The 20,057-nt window shown below is 49.6% G+C and overlaps 7 non-coding genes across 7 annotated transcripts; all 7 read right to left on the bottom strand.

Moving 5' to 3' along the window:
• Positions 1–2,104: 2,104 nt before the first annotated feature.
• On the bottom strand, positions 2,105–2,178 carry Trnat-agu (transfer RNA threonine (anticodon AGU)). Its single transcript has one exon. It is a non-coding gene; the product is annotated as a tRNA-Thr (tRNA).
• A 2,872-nt stretch (positions 2,179–5,050) lies between these two features.
• Positions 5,051–5,124, bottom strand: Trnat-agu (transfer RNA threonine (anticodon AGU)). Its single transcript has one exon. It is a non-coding gene; the product is annotated as a tRNA-Thr (tRNA).
• A 1,401-nt stretch (positions 5,125–6,525) lies between these two features.
• On the bottom strand, positions 6,526–6,598 carry Trnaa-agc (transfer RNA alanine (anticodon AGC)). The gene has a single exon. It is a non-coding gene; the product is annotated as a tRNA-Ala (tRNA).
• Positions 6,599–10,948: 4,350 nt separating this feature from the next.
• On the bottom strand, positions 10,949–11,022 carry Trnaa-ugc (transfer RNA alanine (anticodon UGC)). Its single transcript has one exon. It is a non-coding gene; the product is annotated as a tRNA-Ala (tRNA).
• Positions 11,023–12,408: 1,386 nt separating this feature from the next.
• On the bottom strand, positions 12,409–12,482 carry Trnaa-agc (transfer RNA alanine (anticodon AGC)). Its single transcript has one exon. It is a non-coding gene; the product is annotated as a tRNA-Ala (tRNA).
• Positions 12,483–16,802: 4,320 nt separating this feature from the next.
• Trnaa-agc (transfer RNA alanine (anticodon AGC)) lies at positions 16,803–16,876 on the bottom strand. Its single transcript has one exon. It is a non-coding gene; the product is annotated as a tRNA-Ala (tRNA).
• A 1,386-nt stretch (positions 16,877–18,262) lies between these two features.
• Trnaa-agc (transfer RNA alanine (anticodon AGC)) lies at positions 18,263–18,336 on the bottom strand. Its single transcript has one exon. It is a non-coding gene; the product is annotated as a tRNA-Ala (tRNA).
• Between the last annotated feature and the right edge of the window lie 1,721 nt (positions 18,337–20,057).

Below are 20,057 nucleotides of genomic sequence, written 5' to 3'. Positions count from 1 at the left end.
GTAACAAGCACATCTCGAGCCCCATTGTGCTCTCCATTGTTCATGCCAACTCAGTGCCTCGCTCTTTGCAACTGTGTAAAACTCTTGTCGTCCAACTGCAAAACACTGGGACACAACAAGTTTCCGCGTCCCCATTGCACTGATCGCACTACGAAACGCTCCCCAAACTTGGCAATCACCCATGCAGATGACTTTTCCGACTTTACACGACGCTCACGCTAGTGACGGCCTTATTTATAGTTGGACGTCGCGCCAAAGCGAATGAGCACATTTCGCCTACGGCTTAGGCCGCTCTTTTAGTGTGGCTGCTCTGTGTCTGCAGGCAGCGAGGTGCTGCAAGCTTCCTGTGTTCGCACCTATATCACCTGTGCTTCCTTGTCAGAGACAAACTATCGCAAAACATACAACTCACTCCATGAATTGATTGCTACGGCATCTGTTATCAGCAGTCACAACCAGCAACACCAGTAGCAGCCGACTGCACGCAAAGAATGGGAACGTGCAGTGGGATTTACGTGAAATCGGCGCAATTGTGGATGCTAATCGTTCGCTTGTATCTGCCTACACACCTCTGCCGGTTGGGAATTATTCCACTTGCATGGCAAGGTGCGCATGTAGGTGTGTTAAAAATTCTCTAGGCGCTGGTCATCGATCCCAGTACCTCTCACACGCTAAGCGAGCGCTCAACCATCTGAGCTACGCCCACCCCCCCGATAACTAGTAGTGCTACATACAGTCATATCAACGTCACAGACCCTTGCACTCCCATTATTCCGCAGACAAACACTACTCTCTATGTATCAGTGAGGGTGTCTTTCAGGTTTCGTGCATTCTGTATCGAATCGTAGTTGGCCACAATGAAAGTGGCACGCATAACGTCGAAAATAGAGTTCAGACACCGCTCTGAGTAAGACGAACGTGTTGTCCACCTCTAGACTTCAATGACGTTAAGCCGTGATACCTAAGACAGATCTGCACTCGATGACACCACGATAACAGCCGGTCCCCACACTTACACCTTGCTCTCCTTATGACAGTATACATCATATCAGTCTGTGACGCTGGTTTTGCAACTTCTAGCGTTCGTTTATGTTCGCCGCGACCAACACTTACCATGCACTGACCACAAAACATGGAGGAGCCGGAGCTTGAACCCGAGACCGTTCACACGCTAAGCGAACGATCTGCCAACTGAGCTACAGCTACACACACGACCAAGCCTGGCTATTCTCCATTCTTTGCGACTCTGATGTGCACGGACACGATGGTTGGTTGGTTTGTAGCGGCGAAGGTACCAGAATACAAAGGCGCGGACACGTTCATATACACAAGAGTTCCAAGTAGTTTCGATGCTCTGGTATTACGAATGCAAATTCCGTCTGTTTTGAACTTCTTAAATTGAAAGGGCGGTCACAAATTGGTCCATTTCACTCCTTGTCCACAATCACACAGCACCTGAGGTAACAAGCACATCTCGAGCCCCATTGTGCTCTCCATTGTTCATGCCAACTCAGTGCCTCGCTCTTTGCTACTATGTCAAACTCTTTTCGTCCAACTGCAAAACACTGGGACACAACAAGATTCCGCGTCCCCTTTGCACTGATCGTACTACGAAACGCTCCCCAAACTTGGCAATCACCCATGCAGATGACTTTTCCGACTTTACACGACGCTCACGCAACGCTCACGCTAGTGGCAGCCTTATTTATAGTTCGACGTCGCGCCAAAGTGAATGAGCACATTTCGCCTACGGCTTAGGCTGCTCTTCTAGTGCGGCTGCTCTGTGTCTGCAGGCAGCGAGGGGCTGCAAGCTTCCTGTGTTCGCAACTATATCACCTGTGCTTCCTTGTCAGAGACAGACTATCGCAAAACATACAACTCACTCCATGAATTGATTGCTACGGCATCTGTTATCAGCAGTCACAACCAGCAACACCAGTAGCAGCCGACTGCACGCAAAGAATGGGAACGTGCAGTGGGATTTACGTGAAATCGGCGCAATTGTGGATGCTAATCGTTCGCTTGTATCTGCCTACACACCTCTGCCGGTTGGGAATTATTCCACTTGCATGGCAAGGTGCGCATGTAGGTGTGTTAAAAATTCTGGAGGCGCTGGGTATCGATCCCAGTACCTCTCGCACACTAAGCGAGCGCTCTACCATCTGAGCTACGCCCACCCCCTCCCCCGATAACTAGTAGTGCTACATACAGTCATATCAACGTCACAGACCCTTGCACTCCCATTATTCCGCAGACAAACACTACTCTCTATGTATCAGTGAGGGTGTCTTTCAGGATTCGTGCATTCTGTATCGAATCGTAGTTGGCCACAATGAAAGTGGCACGCATAACGTCGAAAATAGAGTTCAGACACCGCTCTGAGTAAGACGAACGTTTTGTCCACCTCTAGACTTCAATGACGTTAAGCCGTGATACCTAAGACAGATCTGCACTCGATGACACCACGATAACAGCCGGTCCCCACACTTACACCTTGCTCTCCTTATGACAGTATACATCATATCAGTCTGTGACGCTGGTTTTGCAACTTCTTGCGTGCGTTTATGTTCGCCGCGACCAACACTTACCATGCACTGACCACAAAACATGGAGGAGCCGGGGCTTGAACCCGAGACCGTTCACACGCTAAGCGAACGATCTGCCAACTGAGCTACAGCTACACACACGACCAAGCCTGGCTTTTCTCCATTCTTTGCGACTCTGATGTGCACGTACACGATGGTTGGTCGGTTTGTAGCGGCGAAGGTACCAGAATACAAAGGCGCGGACACGTTCATATACACAAGAGTTCCAAGTAGTTTCGATGCTCTGGTATTACGAATGCAAATTCCGTCTGTTTTGAACGTCTTAAATTGAAAGGGCGGTCACAAACTGGTCCATTTCACTCGTTGTCCACAATCACACAGCACCTGAGGTAACAAGCACATCTCGAGCCCCATTGTGCTCTCCATTGTTCATGCCAACTCAGTGCCTCGCTCTTTGCTACTGTGTAAAACTCTTGTCGTCCAACTGCAAAACACTGGGAAACAACAAGTTTCCGCGTCCCCATTGCACTGATCGCACTACGAAACGCTCCCCAAACTTGGCAATCACCCATGCAGATGACTTTTCCGACTTTACACGACGCTCACGCTAGTGACAGCCTTATTTATAGTTGGACGTCGCGCCAAAGCGAATGAGCACATTTCGCCTACGGCTTAGGCCGCTCTTCTAGTGTGGCTGCTCTGTGTCTGCAGGCAGCGAGGGGCTGCAAGCTTCCTGTGTTCGCACCTATATCACCTGTGCTTCCTTGTCAGAGACAGACTATCGCAAAACATACAACTCACTCCATGAATTGATTGCTACGGCATCTGTTATCAGCAGTCACAACCAGCAACACCAGTAGCAGCCGACTGCACGCAAAGAATAGGAACGTGCAGTAGGATTTACGTGAAATCGGCGCAATTGTGGATGCTAATCGTTCGCTTGTATCTGCCTACACACCTCTGCCGGTTGGGAATTATTCCACTTGCATGGCAAGGTGCGCATGTAGGTGTGTTAAAAATTCTGGAGGCGCTGGGTATCGATCCCAGTACCTCTCACACGCTAAGCGAGCGCTCTACCATCTGAGCTACGCCCACGCCCCCCCCCCCCCCCCGATAATTAGTAGTGCTACATACAGTCATATCAACGTCACAGACCCTTGCACTCCCATTATTCCGCAGAGAAACACTACTCTCTATGTATCAGTGAGGGTGTCTTTCAGGTTTCGTGCATTCTGTATCGAATCGTAGTTGGCCACAATGAAAGTGGCACGCATAACGTCGAAAATAGAGTTCAGACACCGCTCTGAGTAAGACGAACGTGTTGTCCACCTCTAGACTTCAATGACGTTAAGCCGTGATACCTAAGACAGATCTGCACTCGATGACACCACGATAACAGCCGGTCCCCACACTTACACCTTGCTCTCCTTATGACAGTATACATCATATCAGTCTGTGACGCTGGTTTTGCAACTTCTTGCGTGCGTTTATGTTCGCCGCGACCAACACTTACCATGCACTGACCACAAAACATGGAGGAGCCGGAGCTTGAACCCGAGACCGTTCACACGCTAAGCGAACGATCTGCCAACTGAGCTACAGCTACACACACGACCAAGCCTGGCTATTCTCCATTCTTTGCGACTCTGATGTGCACGGACACGATGGTTCGTTGGTTTGTAGCGGCGAAGGTACCAGAATACAAAGGCGCGGACACGTTCATATACACAAGAGTTCCAAGTAGTTTCGATGCTCTGGTATTACGAATGCAAATTCCTTCTGTTTTGAACGTCTTAAATTGAAAGGGCGGTCACAAATTGGTCCATTTCACTCGTTGTCCACAATCACACAGCACCTGAGGTAACAAGCACATCTCGAGCCCCATTGTGCTCTCCATTGTTCATGCCAACTCAGTGCCTCGCTCTTTGCTACTGTGTCAAACTCTTGTCGTCCAACTGCAAAACACTGGGACACAACAAGTTTCCGCGTCCCCTTTGCACTGATCGTACTACGAAACGCTCCCCAAACTTGGCAATCACCCATGCAGATGACTTTTCCGACTTTACACGACGCTCACGCAACGCTCACGCTAGTGACAGCCTTATTTATAGTTGGACGTCGCGCCAAAGTGAATGAGCACATTTCGCCTACGGCTTAGGCCGCTTTTCTAGTGTGGCTGCTCTGTGTCTGCAGGCAGCGAGGGGCTGCAAGCTTTCTGTGTTCGCACCTATATCACCTGTGCTTCCTTGTCAGAGACAGACTATCGCAAAACATACAACTCACTCCATGAATTGATTGCTACGGCATCTGTTATCAGCAGTCACAACCAGCAACACCAGTAGCAGCCGACTGCACGCAAAGAATGGGAACGTGCAGTAGGATTTACGTGAAATCGGCGCAATTGTGGATGCTAATCGTTCGCTTGTATCTGCCTACACACCTCTGCCGGTTGGGAATTATTCCACTTGCATGGCAAGGTGCGCATGTAGGTGTGTTAAAAATTCTGGAGGCGCTGGGTATCGATCCCAGTACCTCTCGCACACTAAGCGAGCGCTCTACCATCTGAGCTACGCCCACCCCCTCCCCCGATAACTAGTAGTGCTACATACAGTCATATCAACGTCACAGACCCTTGCACTCCCATTATTCCGCTGACAAACACTACTCTCTATGTATCAGTGAGGGTGTCTTTCAGGATTCGTGCATTCTGTATCGAATCGTAGTTGGCCACAATGAAAGTGGCACGCATAACGTCGAAAATAGAGTTCAGACACCGCTCTGAGTAAGACGAACGTTTTGTCCACCTCTAGACTTCAATGACGTTAAGCCGTGATACCTAAGACAGATCTGCACTCGATGACACCACGATAACAGCCGGTCCCCACACTTACACCTTGCTCTCCTTATGACAGTATACATCATATCAGTCTGTGACGCTGGTTTTGCAACTTCTTGCGTGCGTTTATGTTCGCCGCGACCAACACTTACCATGCACTGACCACAAAACATGGAGGAGCCGGGGCTTGAACCCGAGACCGTTCACACGCTAAGCGAACGATCTGCCAACTGAGCTACAGCTACACACACGACCAAGCCTGGCTTTTCTCCATTCTTTGCGACTCTGATGTGCACGTACACGATGGTTGGTCGGTTTGTAGCGGCGAAGGTACCAGAATACAAAGGCGCGGACACGTTCATATACACAAGAGTTCCAAGTAGTTTCGATGCTCTGGTATTACGAATGCAAATTCCGTCTGTTTTGAACGTCTTAAATTGAAAGGGCGGTCACAAACTGGTCCATTTCACTCGTTGTCCACAATCACACAGCACCTGAGGTAACAAGCACATCTCGAGCCCCATTGTGCTCTCCATTGTTCATGCCAACTCAGTGCCTCGCTCTTTGCTACTGTGTAAAACTCTTGTCGTCCAACTGCAAAACACTGGGACACAACAAGTTTCCGCGTCCCCTTTGCACTGATCGTACTACGAAACGCTCCCCAAACTTGGCAATCACCCATGCAGATGACTTTTCCGACTTTACACGGCGCTCACGCAACGCTCACGCTAGTGACAGCCTTATTTATAGTTGGACGTCGCGCCAAAGTGAATGAGCACATTTCGCCTACGGCTTAGGCCGCTCTTCTAGTGCGGCTGCTCTGTGTCTGCAGGCAGCGAGGGGCTGCAAGCTTCCTGTGTTCGCAACTATATCACCTGTGCTTCCTTGTCAGAGACAGACTATCGCAAAACGTACAACTCACTCCATGAATTGATTGCTACGGCATCTGTTATCAGCAGTCACAACCAGCAACACCAGTTGCAGCCGACTGCACGCAAAGAATGGGAACGTGCAGTGGGATTTACGTGAAATCGGCGCAATTGTGGATGCTAATCGTTCGCTTGTATTTGCCTACACACCTCTGCCGGTTGGGAATTATTCCACTTGCATGGCAAGGTGCGCATGTAGGTGTGTTAAAAATTCTGGAGGCGCTGGGTATCGATCCCAGTACCTCTCACACGCTAAGCGAGCGCTCTACCATCTGAGCTACACCCCCCCCCCCCCCCCCCCCCCCGATAACTAGTAGTGCTACATACAGTCATATCAACGTCACAGACCCTTGCACTCCCATTATTCCGCAGACAAACACTACTCTCTATGTATCAGTGAGGGTGTCTTTCAGGTTTCGTGCATTCTGTATCGAATCGTAGTTGGCCACAATGAAAGTGGCACGCATAACGTCGAAAATAGAGTTCAGACACCGCTCTGAGTAAGACGAACGTGTTGTCCACCTCTAGACTTCAATGACGTTAAGCCGTGATACCTAAGACAGATCTGCACTCGATGACACCACGATAACAGCCGGTCCCCACACTTACACCTTGCTCTCCTTATGACAGTATACATCATATCAGTCTGTGACGCTGGTTTTGCAACTTCTTGCGTGCGTTTATGTTCGCCGCGACCAACACTTACCATGCACTGACCACAAAACATGGAGGAGCCGGAGCTTGAACCCGAGACCGTTCACACGTATAAGCGAACGATCTGCCAACTGAGCTACAGCTACACACACGACCAAGCCTGGCTATTCTCCATTCTTTGCGACTCTGATGTGCACGGACACGATGGTTGGTTGGTTTGTAGCGGCGAAGGTACCAGAATACAAAGGCGCGGACACGTTCATATACACAAGAGTTCCAAGTAGTTTCGATGCTCTGGTATTACGAATGCAAATTCCGTCTGTTTTGAACGTCTTAAATTGAAAGGGCGGTCACAAATTGGTCCATTTCACTCCTTGTCCACAATGACACAGCACCTGAGGTAACAAGCACATCTCGAGCCCCATTGTGCTCTCCATTGTTCATGCCAACTCAGTGCCTCGCTCTTTGCTACTGTGTCAAACTCTTGTCGTCCAACTGCAAAACACTGGGAAACAACAAGTTTCCGCGTTCCCATTGCACTGATCGCACTACGAAACGCTCCCCAAACTTGGCAATCACCCATGCAGATGACTTTTCCGACTTTACACGACGCTCACGCTAGTGACAGCCTTATTTATAGTTGGACGTCGCGCCAAAGCGAATGAGCACATTTCGCCTACGGCTTAGGCCGCTCTTCTAGTGTGGCTGCTCTGTGTCTGCAGGCAGCGAGGGGCTGCAAGCTTTCTGTGTTCGCACCTATATCACCTGTGCTTCCTTGTCAGAGACAGACTATCGCAAAACATACAACTCACTCCATGAATTGATTGCTACGGCATCTGTTATCAGCAGTCACAACCAGCAACACCAGTAGCAGCCGACTGCACGCAAAGAATGGGAACGTGCAGTAGGATTTACGTGAAATCGGCGCAATTGTGGATGCTAATCGTTCGCCTGTATCTGCCTACACACCTCTGCCGGTTGGGAATTATTCCACTTGCATGGCAAGGTGCGCATGTAGGTGTGTTAAAAATTCTGGAGGCGCTGGGTATCGATCCCAGTACCTCTCACACGCTAAGCGAGCGCTCTACCATCTGAGCTACGCCCACCCCCCCCCCCCCCCCGATAACTAGTAGTGCTACATACAGTCATATCAACGTCACAGACCCTTGCACTCCCATTATTCCGCAGACAAACACTACTCTCTATGTATCAGTGAGGGTGTCTTTCAGGTTTCGTGCATTCTGTATCGAATCGTAGTTGGCCACAATGAAAGTGGCACGCATAACGTCGAAAATAGAGTTCAGACACCGCTCTGAGTAAGACGAACGTGTTGTCCACCTCTAGACTTCAATGACGTTAAGCCGTGATACCTAAGACAGATCTGCACTCGATGACACCACGATAACAGCCGGTCCCCACACTTACACCTTGCTCTCCTTATGACAGTATACATCATATCAGTCTGTGACGCTGGTTTTGCAACTTCTTGCGTGCGTTTATGTTCGCCGCGACCAACACTTACCATGCACTGACCACAAAACATGGAGGAGCCGGAGCTTGAACCCGAGACCGTTCACACGCTAAGCGAACGATCTGCCAACTGAGCTACAGCTACACACACGACCAAGCCTGGCTATTCTCCATTCTTTGCGACTCTGATGTGCACGGACACGATGGTTGGTTGGTTTGTAGCGGCGAAGGTACCAGAATACAAAGGCGCGGACACGTTCATATACACAAGAGTTCCAAGTAGTTTCGATGCTCTGGTATTACGAATGCAAATTCCGTCTGTTTTGAACGTCTTAAATTGAAAGGGCGGTCACAAATTGGTCCATTTCACTCCTTGTCCACAATGACACAGCACCTGAGGTAACAAGCACATCTCGAGCCCCATTGTGCTCTCCATTGTTCATGCCAACTCAGTGCCTCGCTCTTTGCTACTGTGTCAAACTCTTGTCGTCCAACTGCAAAACACTGGGACACAACAAGTTTCCGCGTTCCCATTGCACTGATCGCACTACGAAACGCTCCCCAAACTTGGCAATCACCCATGCAGATGACTTTTCCGACTTTACACGACGCTCACGCTAGTGACAGCCTTATTTATAGTTGGACGTCGCGCCAAAGCGAATGAGCACATTTCGCCTACGGCTTAGGCCGCTCTTCTAGTGTGGCTGCTCTGTGTCTGCAGGCAGCGAGGGGCTGCAAGCTTTCTGTGTTCGCACCTATATCACCTGTGCTTCCTTGTCAGAGACAGACTATCGCAAAACATACAACTCACTCCATGAATTGATTGCTACGGCATCTGTTATCAGCAGTCACAACCAGCAACACCAGTAGCAGCCGACTGCACGCAAAGAATGGGAACGTGCAGTAGGATTTACGTGAAATCGGCGCAATTGTGGATGCTACTCGTTCGCCTGTATCTGCCTACACACCTCTGCCGGTTGGGAATTATTCCACTTGCATGGCAAGGTGCGCATGTAGGTGTGTTAAAAATTCTGGAGGCGCTGGGTATCGATCCCAGTACCTCTCACACGCTAAGCGAGCGCTCTACCATCTGAGCTACGCCCACCCCCCCCCCCCCCCCCGATAACTAGTAGTGCTACATACAGTCATATCAACGTCACAGACCCTTGCACTCCCATTATTCCGCAGACAAACACTACTCTCTATGTATCAGTGAGGGTGTCTTTCAGGTTTCGTGCATTCTGTATCGAATCGTAGTTGGCCACAATGAAAGTGGCACGCATAACGTCGAAAATAGAGTTCAGACACCGCTCTGAGTAAGACGAACGTGTTGTCCACCTCTAGACTTCAATGACGTTAAGCCGTGATACCTAAGACAGATCTGCACTCGATGACACCACGATAACAGCCGGTCCCCACACTTACACCTTGCTCTCCTTATGACAGTATACATCATATCAGTCTGTGACGCTGGTTTTGCAACTTCTTGCGTGCGTTTATGTTCGCCGCGACCAACACTTACCATGCACTGACCACAAAACATGGAGGAGCCGGAGCTTGAACCCGAGACCGTTCACACGCTAAGCGAACGATCTGCCAACTGAGCTACAGCTACACACACGACCAAGCCTGGCTATTCTCCATTCTTTGCGACTCTGATGTGCACGGACACGATGGTTGGTTGGTTTGTAGCGGCGAAGGTACCAGAATACAAAGGCGCGGACACGTTCATATACACAAGAGTTCCAAGTAGTTTCGATGCTCTGGTATTACGAATGCAAATTCCGTCTGTTTTGAACGTCTTAAATTGAAAGGGCGGTCACAAATTGGTCCATTTCACTCGTTGTCCACAATCACACAGCACCTGAGGTAACAAGCACATCTCGAGCCCCATTGTGCTCTCCATTGTTCATGCCAACTCAGTGCCTCGCTCTTTGCTACTGTGTCAAACTCTTGTCGTCCAACTGCAAAACACTGGGACACAACAAGTTTCCGCGTCCCCTTTGCACTGATCGTACTACGAAACGCTCCCCAAACTTGGCAATCACCCATGCAGATGACTTTTCCGACTTTACACGGCGCTCACGCAACGCTCACGCTAGTGACAGCCTTATTTATAGTTGGACGTCGCGCCAAAGTGAATGAGCACATTTCGCCTACGGCTTAGGCCGCTCTTCTAGTGCGGCTGCTCTGTGTCTGCAGGCAGCGAGGGGCTGCAAGCTTCCTGTGTTCGCAACTATATCACCTGTGCTTCCTTGTCAGAGACAGACTATCGCAAAACATACAACTCACTCCATGAATTGATTGCTACGGCATCTGTTATCAGCAGTCACAACCAGCAACACCAGTTGCAGCCGACTGCACGCAAAGAATGGGAACGTGCAGTGGGATTTACGTGAAATCGGCGCAATTGTGGATGCTAATCGTTCGCTTGTATTTGCCTACACACCTCTGCCGGTTGGGAATTATTCCACTTGAATGGCAAGGTGCGCATATAGGTGTGTTAAAAATTCTGGAGGCGCTGGGTATCGATCCCAGTACCTCTCGCACGCAAAGCGAGCGCTCTACCATCTGAGCTACGCCCACCCCCCCGATAACTAGTAGTGCTACATACAGTCATATCAACGTCACAGACCCTTGCACTCCCATTATTCCGCAGACAAACACTACTCTCTATGTATCAGTGAGGGTGTCTTTCAGGTTTCGTGCATTCTGTATCGAATCGTAGTTGGCCACAATGAAAGTGGCACGCATAACGTCGAAAATAGAGTTCAGACACCGCTCTGAGTAAGACGAACGTGTTGTCCACCTCTAGACTTCAATGACGTTAAGCCGTGATACCTAAGACAGATCTGCACTCGATGACACCACGATAACAGCCGGTCCCCACACTTACACCTTGCTCTCCTTATGACAGTATACATCATATCAGTCTGTGACGCTGGTTTTGCAACTTCTTGCGTGCGTTTATGTTCGCCGCGACCAACACTTACCATGCACTGACCACAAAACATGGAGGAGCCGGAGCTTGAACCCGAGACCGTTCACACGCTAAGCGAACGATCTGCCAACTGAGCTACAGCTACACACACGACCAAGCCTGGCTATTCTCCATTCTTTGCGACTCTGATGTGCACGGACACGATGGTTGGTTGGTTTGTAGCGGCGAAGGTACCAGAATACAAAGGCGCGGACACGTTCATATACACAAGAGTTCCAAGTAGTTTCGATGCTCTGGTATTACGAATGCAAATTCCGTCTGTTTTGAACGTCTTAAATTGAAAGGGCGGTCACAAATTGGTCCATTTCACTCGTTGTCCACAATCACACAGCACCTGAGGTAACAAGCACATCTCGAGCCCCATTGTGCTCTCCATTGTTCATGCCAACTCAGTGACTCGCTCTTTGCTACTGTGTCAAACTCTTGTCGTCCAACTGCAAAACACTGGGACACAACAAGTTTCCGCGTCCCCTTTGCACTGATCGTACTACGAAACGCTCCCCAAACTTGGCAATCACCCATGCATATGACTTTTCCGACTTTACACGACGCTCACGCTAGTGACAGCCTTATTTATAGTTCGACGTCGCGCCAAGGTGAATGAGCACATTTCGCCTACGGCTTAGGCCGCTCTTCTAGTGCGGCCTGTCTGTGTCTGCAGGCAGCGAGGGGCTGCAAGCTTCCTGTGTTCGCAACTATATCACCTGTGCTTCCTTGTCAGAGACAGACTATCGCAAAACATACACCTCACTCCATGAATTGATTGCTACGGCATCTGTTATCAGCAGTCACAACCAGCAACACCAGTTGTAGCCGACTGCACGCAAAGAATGGGAACGTGCAGTGGGATTTACGTGAAATCGGCGCAATTGTGGATGCTAATCGTTCGCTTGTATCTGCCTACACACCTCTGCCGGTTGGGAATTATTCCACTTGCATGGCAAGGTGCGCATGTAGGTGTGTTAAAAATTCTGGAGGCGCTGGGTATCGATCCCAGTACCTCTCGCACGCTAAGCGAGCGCTCTACCATCTGAGCTACGCCCACCCCCCCGATAACTAGTAGTGCTACATACAGTCATATCAACGTCACACACCCTTGCACTCCCATTATTCCGCAGACAAACACTACTCTCTATGTATCAGTGACGGTGTCTTTCAGGTTTCTGTATCGAATCGTAGTTGGCCACAATGAAAGTGGCACGCATAACGTCGAAAATAGAGTTCAGACACCGCTCTGAGTAAGACGAACGTTTTGTCCACCTCTAGACTTCAATGACGTTAAGCCGTGATACCTAAGACAGATCTGCACTCGATGACACCACGATAACAGCCGGTCCCCACACTTACACCTTGCTCTCCTTATGACAGTATACATCATATCAGTCTGTGACGCTGGTTTTGCAACTTCTTGCGTGCGTTTATATTCGCCGCGACCAACACTTACCATGCACTGACCACAAATCATGGAGGAGCAGGGGCTTGAACCCGAGACCGTTCACACGCTAAGCGAACGATCTGCCAACTGAGCTACAGCTACACACACGACCAAGCCTGGCTATTCTCCATTCTTTGCGACTCTGATGTGCACTGACACGATGGTTGGTTGGTTTGTAGCGGCGAAGGTACCAGAATACAAAGGCGCGGACACGTTCATATACACAAGAGTTCCAAGTAGTTTCGATGCTCTGGTATTACGAATGCAAATTCCGTCTGTTTTGAACGTCTTAAATTGAAAGGGCGGTCACAAATTGGTCCATTTCACTCCTTGTCGACAATCACACAGCACCTGAGGTAACAAGCACATCTCGAGCCCCATTGTGCTCTCCATTGTTCATGCCAACTCAGTGCCTCGCTCTTTGCTACTGTGTATTACTCTTGTCGTCCAACTGCAAAACACTGGGACACAACAAGTTTCCGCGTCCCCTTTGCACTGATCGTACTACGAAACGCTCCCCAAACTTGGCAATCACCCATGCAGATGACTTTTCCGACTTTACACGGCGCTCACGCAACGCTCACGCTAGTGACAGCCTTATTTATAGTTGGACGTCGCGCCAAAGTGAATCAGCACATTTCGCCTACGGCTTAGGCCGCTCTTCTAGTGCGGCTGCTCTGTGTCTGCAGGCAGCGAGGGGCTGCAAGCTTCCTGTGTTCGCAACTATATCACCTGTGCTTCCTTGTCAGAGACAGACTATCGCAAAACATACAACTCACTCCATGAATTGATTGCTACGGCATCTGTTATCAGCAGTCACAACCAGCAACACCAGTTGCAGCCGACTGCACGCAAAGAATGGGAACGTGCAGTGGGATTTACGTGAAATCGGCGCAATTGTGGATGCTAATCGTTCGCTTGTATTTGCCTACACACCTCTGCCGGTTGGGAATTATTCCACTTGCATGGCAAGGTGCGCATGTAGGTGTGTTAAAAATTCTGGAGGCGCTGGGTATCGATCCCAGTACCTCTCGCACGCTAAGCGAGCGCTGTACCATCTGAGCTACGCCCACCCCCCCGATAACTAGTAGTGCTACATACAGTCATATCAACGTCACAGACCCTTGCACTCCCATTATTCCGCAGACAAACACTACTCTCTATGTATCAGTGAGGGTGTCTTTCAGGTTTCGTGCATTCTGTATCGAATCGTAGTTGGCCACAATGAAAGTGGCACGCATAACGTCGAAAATAGAGTTCAGACACCGCTCTGAGTAAGACGAACGTTTTGTCCACCTCTAGACTTCAATGACGTTAAGCCGTGATACCTAAGACAGATCTGCACTCGATGACACCACGATAACAGCCGGTCCCCACACTTACACCTTGCTCTCCTTATGACAGTATACATCATATCAGTCTGTGACGCTGGTTTTGCAACTTCTTGCGTGCGTTTATATTCGCCGCGACCAACACTTACCATGCACTGACCACAAAACATGGAGGAGCAGGGGCTTGAACCCGAGACCGTTCACACGCTAAGCGAACGATCTGCAAACTGAGCTACAGCTACACACACGACCAAGCCTGGCTATTCTCCATTCTTTGCGACTCTGATGTGCACTGACACGATGGTTGGTTGGTTTGTAGCGGCGAAGGTACCAGAATACAAAGGCGCGGACACGTTCATATACACAAGAGTTCCAAGTAGTTTCGATGCTCTGGTATTACGAATGCAAATTCCGTCTGTTTTGAACGTCTTAAATTGAAAGGGCGGTCACAAATTGGTCCATTTCACTCCTTGTCCACAATCACACAGCACCTGAGGTAACAAGCACATCTCGAGCCCCATTGTGCTCTCCATTGTTCATGCCAACTCAGTGCCTCGCTCTTTGCTACTGTGTCAAACTCTTGTCGTCCAACTGCAAAACACTGGGACACAACAAGTTTCCGCGTCTCCATTGCACTGCGCACACAACAAAACGCTCCCCAAACTTGGCAATCACCCATGCAGATGACTTTTCCGACTTTACGCGACGCTCACGCTAGTGACAGCCTTATTTATAGTTCGACGTCGCGCCAAAGCGAATGAGCACATTTCGCCTACGGCTTAGGCCGCTCTTCTAGTGTGGCTGCTCTGTGTCTGCAGGCAGCGAGGGGCTGCAAGCTTCCTGTGTTCGCACCTATATCACCTGTGCTTCCTTGTCAGAGACAGACTATCGCAAAACATACAACTCACTCCATGAATTGATTGCTACGGCATCTGTTATCAGCAGTCACAACCAGCAACACCAGTAGCAGCCGACTGCACGCAAAGAATGGGAACGTGCAATGGGATTTACGTGAAATCGGCGCAATTGTGGATGCTAATCGTGCGCTTGTATCTGCCTACACACCTCTGCCGGTTGGGAATTATTCCACTTGCATGGCAAGGTGCGCATGTAGGTGTATTAAAAATTCTGGAGGCGCTGGGTATCGATCGCAGTACCTCTCGCACGCTAAGCGAGCGCTCTACCATCTGAGCTACGCCCACCCCCCCGATAACTAGTAGTGCTACATACAGTCATATCAACGTCACAGACCCTTGCACTCCCATTATTCCGCAGACAAACACTACTCTCTATGTATCAGTGAGGGTGTCTTTCAGGTTTCGTGCATTCTGTATCGAATCGTAGTTGGCCACAATGAAAGTGGCACGCATAACGTCGAAAATAGAGTTCAGACACCGCTCTGAGTAAGACGAACGTGTTGTCCACCTCTAGACTTCAATGACGTTAAGCCGTGATACCTAAGACAGATCTGCACTCGATGACACCACGATAACAGCCGGTCCCCACACTTACACCTTGCTCTCCTTATGACAGTATACATCATATCAGTCTGTGACGCTGGTTTTGCACCTTCTTGCGTGCGTTTATGTTCGCCGCGACCAACACTTACCATGCACTGACCACAAAACATGGAGGAGCCGGGGCTTGAACCCGAGAGCGTTCACACGCTAAGCGAACGATCTGCCAACTGAGCTACAGCTACACACACGACCAAGCCAGGCTATTCTCCATTCTTTGCGACTCTGATGTGCACGGACACGATGGTTGGTTGGTTTGTAGCGGCGAAGGTACCAGAATACAAAGGCGCGGACACGTTCATATACACAAGAGTTCCAAGTAGTTTCGATGCTCTGGTATTACGAATGCAAATTCCGTCTGTTTTGAACGTCTTAAATTGAAAGGGCGGTCACAAATTGGTCCATTTCACTCCTTGTCCACAATCACACAGCACCTGAGGTAACAAGCACATCTCGAGCCCCATATTGCTCTCCATTGTTCATGCCAACTCAGTGCCTCGCTCTTTGCTACTGTGTCAAACTCTTGTCGTCCAACTGCAAAACACTGGGACACAACAAGTTTCCGCGTCGCCTTTGCACTGATCGTACTACGAAACGCTCCCCAAACTTGGCAATCACCCATGCAGATGACTTTTCCGACTTTACACGGCGCTCACGCAACGCTCACGCTAGTGACAGCCTTATTTATAGTTGGACGTCGCGCCAAAGTGAATGAGCACATTTCGCCTACGGCTTAGGCCGCTCTTCTAGTGCGGCTGCTCTGTGTCTGCAGGCAGCGAGGGGCTGCAAGCTTCCTGTGTTCGCAACTATATCACCTGTGCTTCCTTGTCAGAGACAGACTATCGCAAAACATACAACTCACTCCATGAATTGATTGCTACGGCATCTGTTATCAGCAGTCACAACCAGCAACACCAGTTGCAGCCGACTGCACGCAAAGAATGGGAACGTGCAGTGGGATTTACGTGAAATCGGCGCAATTGTGGATGCTAATCGTTCGCTTGTATTTGCCTACACACCTCTGCCGGTTGGGAATTATTCCACTTGAATGGCAAGGTGCGCATATAGGTGTGTTAAAAATTCTGGAGGCGCTGGGTATCGATCCCAGTACCTCTCGCACGCTAAGCGAGCGCTCTACCATCTGAGCTACGCCCACCCCCCCGATAACTAGTAGTGCTACATACAGTCATATCAACGTCACAGACCCTTGCACTCCCATTATTCCGCAGACAAACACTACTCTCTATGTATCAGTGAGGGTGTCTTTCAGGTTTCGTGCATTCTGTATCGAATCGTAGTTGGCCACAATGAAAGTGGCACGCATAACGTCGAAAATAGAGTTCAGACACCGCTCTGAGTAAGACGAACGTGTTGTCCACCTCTAGACTTCAATGACGTTAACCCGTGATACCTAAGACAGATCTGCACTCGATGACACCACGATAACAGCCGGTCCCCACACTTACACCTTGCTCTCCTTATGACAGTATACATCATATCAGTCTGTGACGCTGGTTTTGCAACTTCTTGCGTGCGTTTATGTTCGCCGCGACCAACACTTACCATGCACTGACCACAAAACATGGAGGAGCCGGAGCTTGAACCCGAGACCGTTCACACGCTAAGCGAACGATCTGCCAACTGAGCTACAGCTACACACACGACCAAGCCTGGCTATTCTCCATTCTTTGCGACTCTGATGTGCACGGACACGATGGTTGGTTGGTTTGTAGCGGCGAAGGTACCAGAATACAAAGGCGCGGACACGTTCATATACACAAGAGTTCCAAGTAGTTTCGATGCTCTGGTATTACGAATGCAAATTCCGTCTGTTTTGAACGTCTTAAATTGAAAGGGCGGTCACAAATTGGTCCATTTCACTCGTTGTCCACAATCACACAGCACCTGAGGTAACAAGCACATCTCGAGCCCCATTGTGCTCTCCATTGTTCATGCCAACTCAGTGACTCGCTCTTTGCTACTGTGTCAAACTCTTGTCGTCCAACTGCAAAACACTGGGACACAACAAGTTTCCGCGTCCCCTTTGCACTGATCGTACTACGAAACGCTCCCCAAACTTGGCAATCACCCATGCATATGACTTTTCCGACTTTACACGACGCTCACGCTAGTGACAGCCTTATTTATAGTTCGACGTCGCGCCAAGGTGAATGAGCACATTTCGCCTACGGCTTAGGCCGCTCTTCTAGTGCGGCCTGTCTGTGTCTGCAGGCAGCGAGGGGCTGCAAGCTTCCTGTGTTCGCAACTATATCACCTGTGCTTCCTTGTCAGAGACAGACTATCGCAAAACATACACCTCACTCCATGAATTGATTGCTACGGCATCTGTTATCAGCAGTCACAACCAGCAACACCAGTTGTAGCCGACTGCACGCAAAGAATGGGAACGTGCAGTGGGATTTACGTGAAATCGGCGCAATTGTGGATGCTAATCGTTCGCTTGTATCTGCCTACACACCTCTGCCGGTTGGGAATTATTCCACTTGCATGGCAAGGTGCGCATGTAGGTGTGTTAAAAATTCTGGAGGCGCTGGGTATCGATCCCAGTACCTCTCGCACGCTAAGCGAGCGCTCTACCATCTGAGCTACGCCCACCCCCCCGATAACTAGTAGTGCTACATACAGTCATATCAACGTCACACACCCTTGCACTCCCATTATTCCGCAGACAAACACTACTCTCTATGTATCAGTGACGGTGTCTTTCAGGTTTCTGTATCGAATCGTAGTTGGCCACAATGAAAGTGGCACGCATAACGTCGAAAATAGAGTTCAGACACCGCTCTGAGTAAGACGAACGTTTTGTCCACCTCTAGACTTCAATGACGTTAAGCCGTGATACCTAAGACAGATCTGCACTCGATGACACCACGATAACAGCCGGTCCCCACACTTACACCTTGCTCTCCTTATGACAGTATACATCATATCAGTCTGTGACGCTGGTTTTGCAACTTCTTGCGTGCGTTTATATTCGCCGCGACCAACACTTACCATGCACTGACCACAAATCATGGAGGAGCAGGGGCTTGAACCCGAGACCGTTCACACGCTAAGCGAACGATCTGCCAACTGAGCTACAGCTACACACACGACCAAGCCTGGCTATTCTCCATTCTTTGCGACTCTGATGTGCACTGACACGATGGTTGGTTGGTTTGTAGCGGCGAAGGTACCAGAATACAAAGGCGCGGGCACGTTCATATACACAAGAGTTCCAAGTAGTTTCGATGCTCTGGTATTACGAATGCAAATTCCGTCTGTTTTGAACGTCTTAAATTGAAAGGGCGGTCACAAATTGGTCCATTTCACTCCTTGTCGACAATCACACAGCACCTGAGGTAACAAGCACATCTCGAGCCCCATTGTGCTCTCCATTGTTCATGCCAACTCAGTGCCTCGCTCTTTGCTACTGTGTATTACTCTTGTCGTCCAACTGCAAAACACTGGGACACAACAAGTTTCCGCGTCCCCTTTGCACTGATCGTACTACGAAACGCTCCCCAAACTTGGCAATCACCCATGCAGATGACTTTTCCGACTTTACACGGCGCTCACGCAACGCTCACGCTAGTGACAGCGTTATTTATAGTTGGACGTCGCGCCAAAGTGAATGAGCACATTTCGCCTACGGCTTAGGCCGCTCTTCTAGTGCGGCTGCTCTGTGTCTGCAGGCAGCGAGGGGCTGCAAGCTTCCTGTGTTCGCAACTATATCACCTGTGCTTCCTTGTCAGAGACAGACTATCGCAAAACATACAACTCACTCCATGAATTGATTGCTACGGCATCTGTTATCAGCAGTCACAACCAGCAACACCAGTTGCAGCCGACTGCACGCAAAGAATGGGAACGTGCAGTGGGATTTACGTGAAATCGGCGCAATTGTGGATGCTAATCGTTCGCTTGTATTTGCCTACACACCTCTGCCGGTTGGGAATTATTCCACTTGCATGGCAAGGTGCGCATGTAGGTGTGTTAAAAATTCTGGAGGCGCTGGGTATCGATCCCAGTACCTCTCGCACGCTAAGCGAGCGCTGTACCATCTGAGCTACGCCCACCCCCCCGATAACTAGTAGTGCTACATACAGTCATATCAACGTCACAGACCCTTGCACTCCCATTATTCCGCAGACAAACACTACTCTCTATGTATCAGTGAGGGTGTCTTTCAGGTTTCGTGCATTCTGTATCGAATCGTAGTTGGCCACAATGAAAGTGGCACGCATAACGTCGAAAATAGAGTTCAGACACCGCTCTGAGTAAGACGAACGTTTTGTCCACCTCTAGACTTCAATGACGTTAAGCCGTGATACCTAA

Source organism: Schistocerca gregaria, chromosome 3, assembly GCF_023897955.1.
Source record: "Schistocerca gregaria isolate iqSchGreg1 chromosome 3, iqSchGreg1.2, whole genome shotgun sequence".
NCBI lineage: Eukaryota > Metazoa > Arthropoda > Insecta > Orthoptera > Acrididae > Schistocerca > Schistocerca gregaria.
The sequence above is the reverse complement of the archived record's forward strand: the minus strand, read 5'-3'. Positions and strand labels throughout refer to the sequence as shown.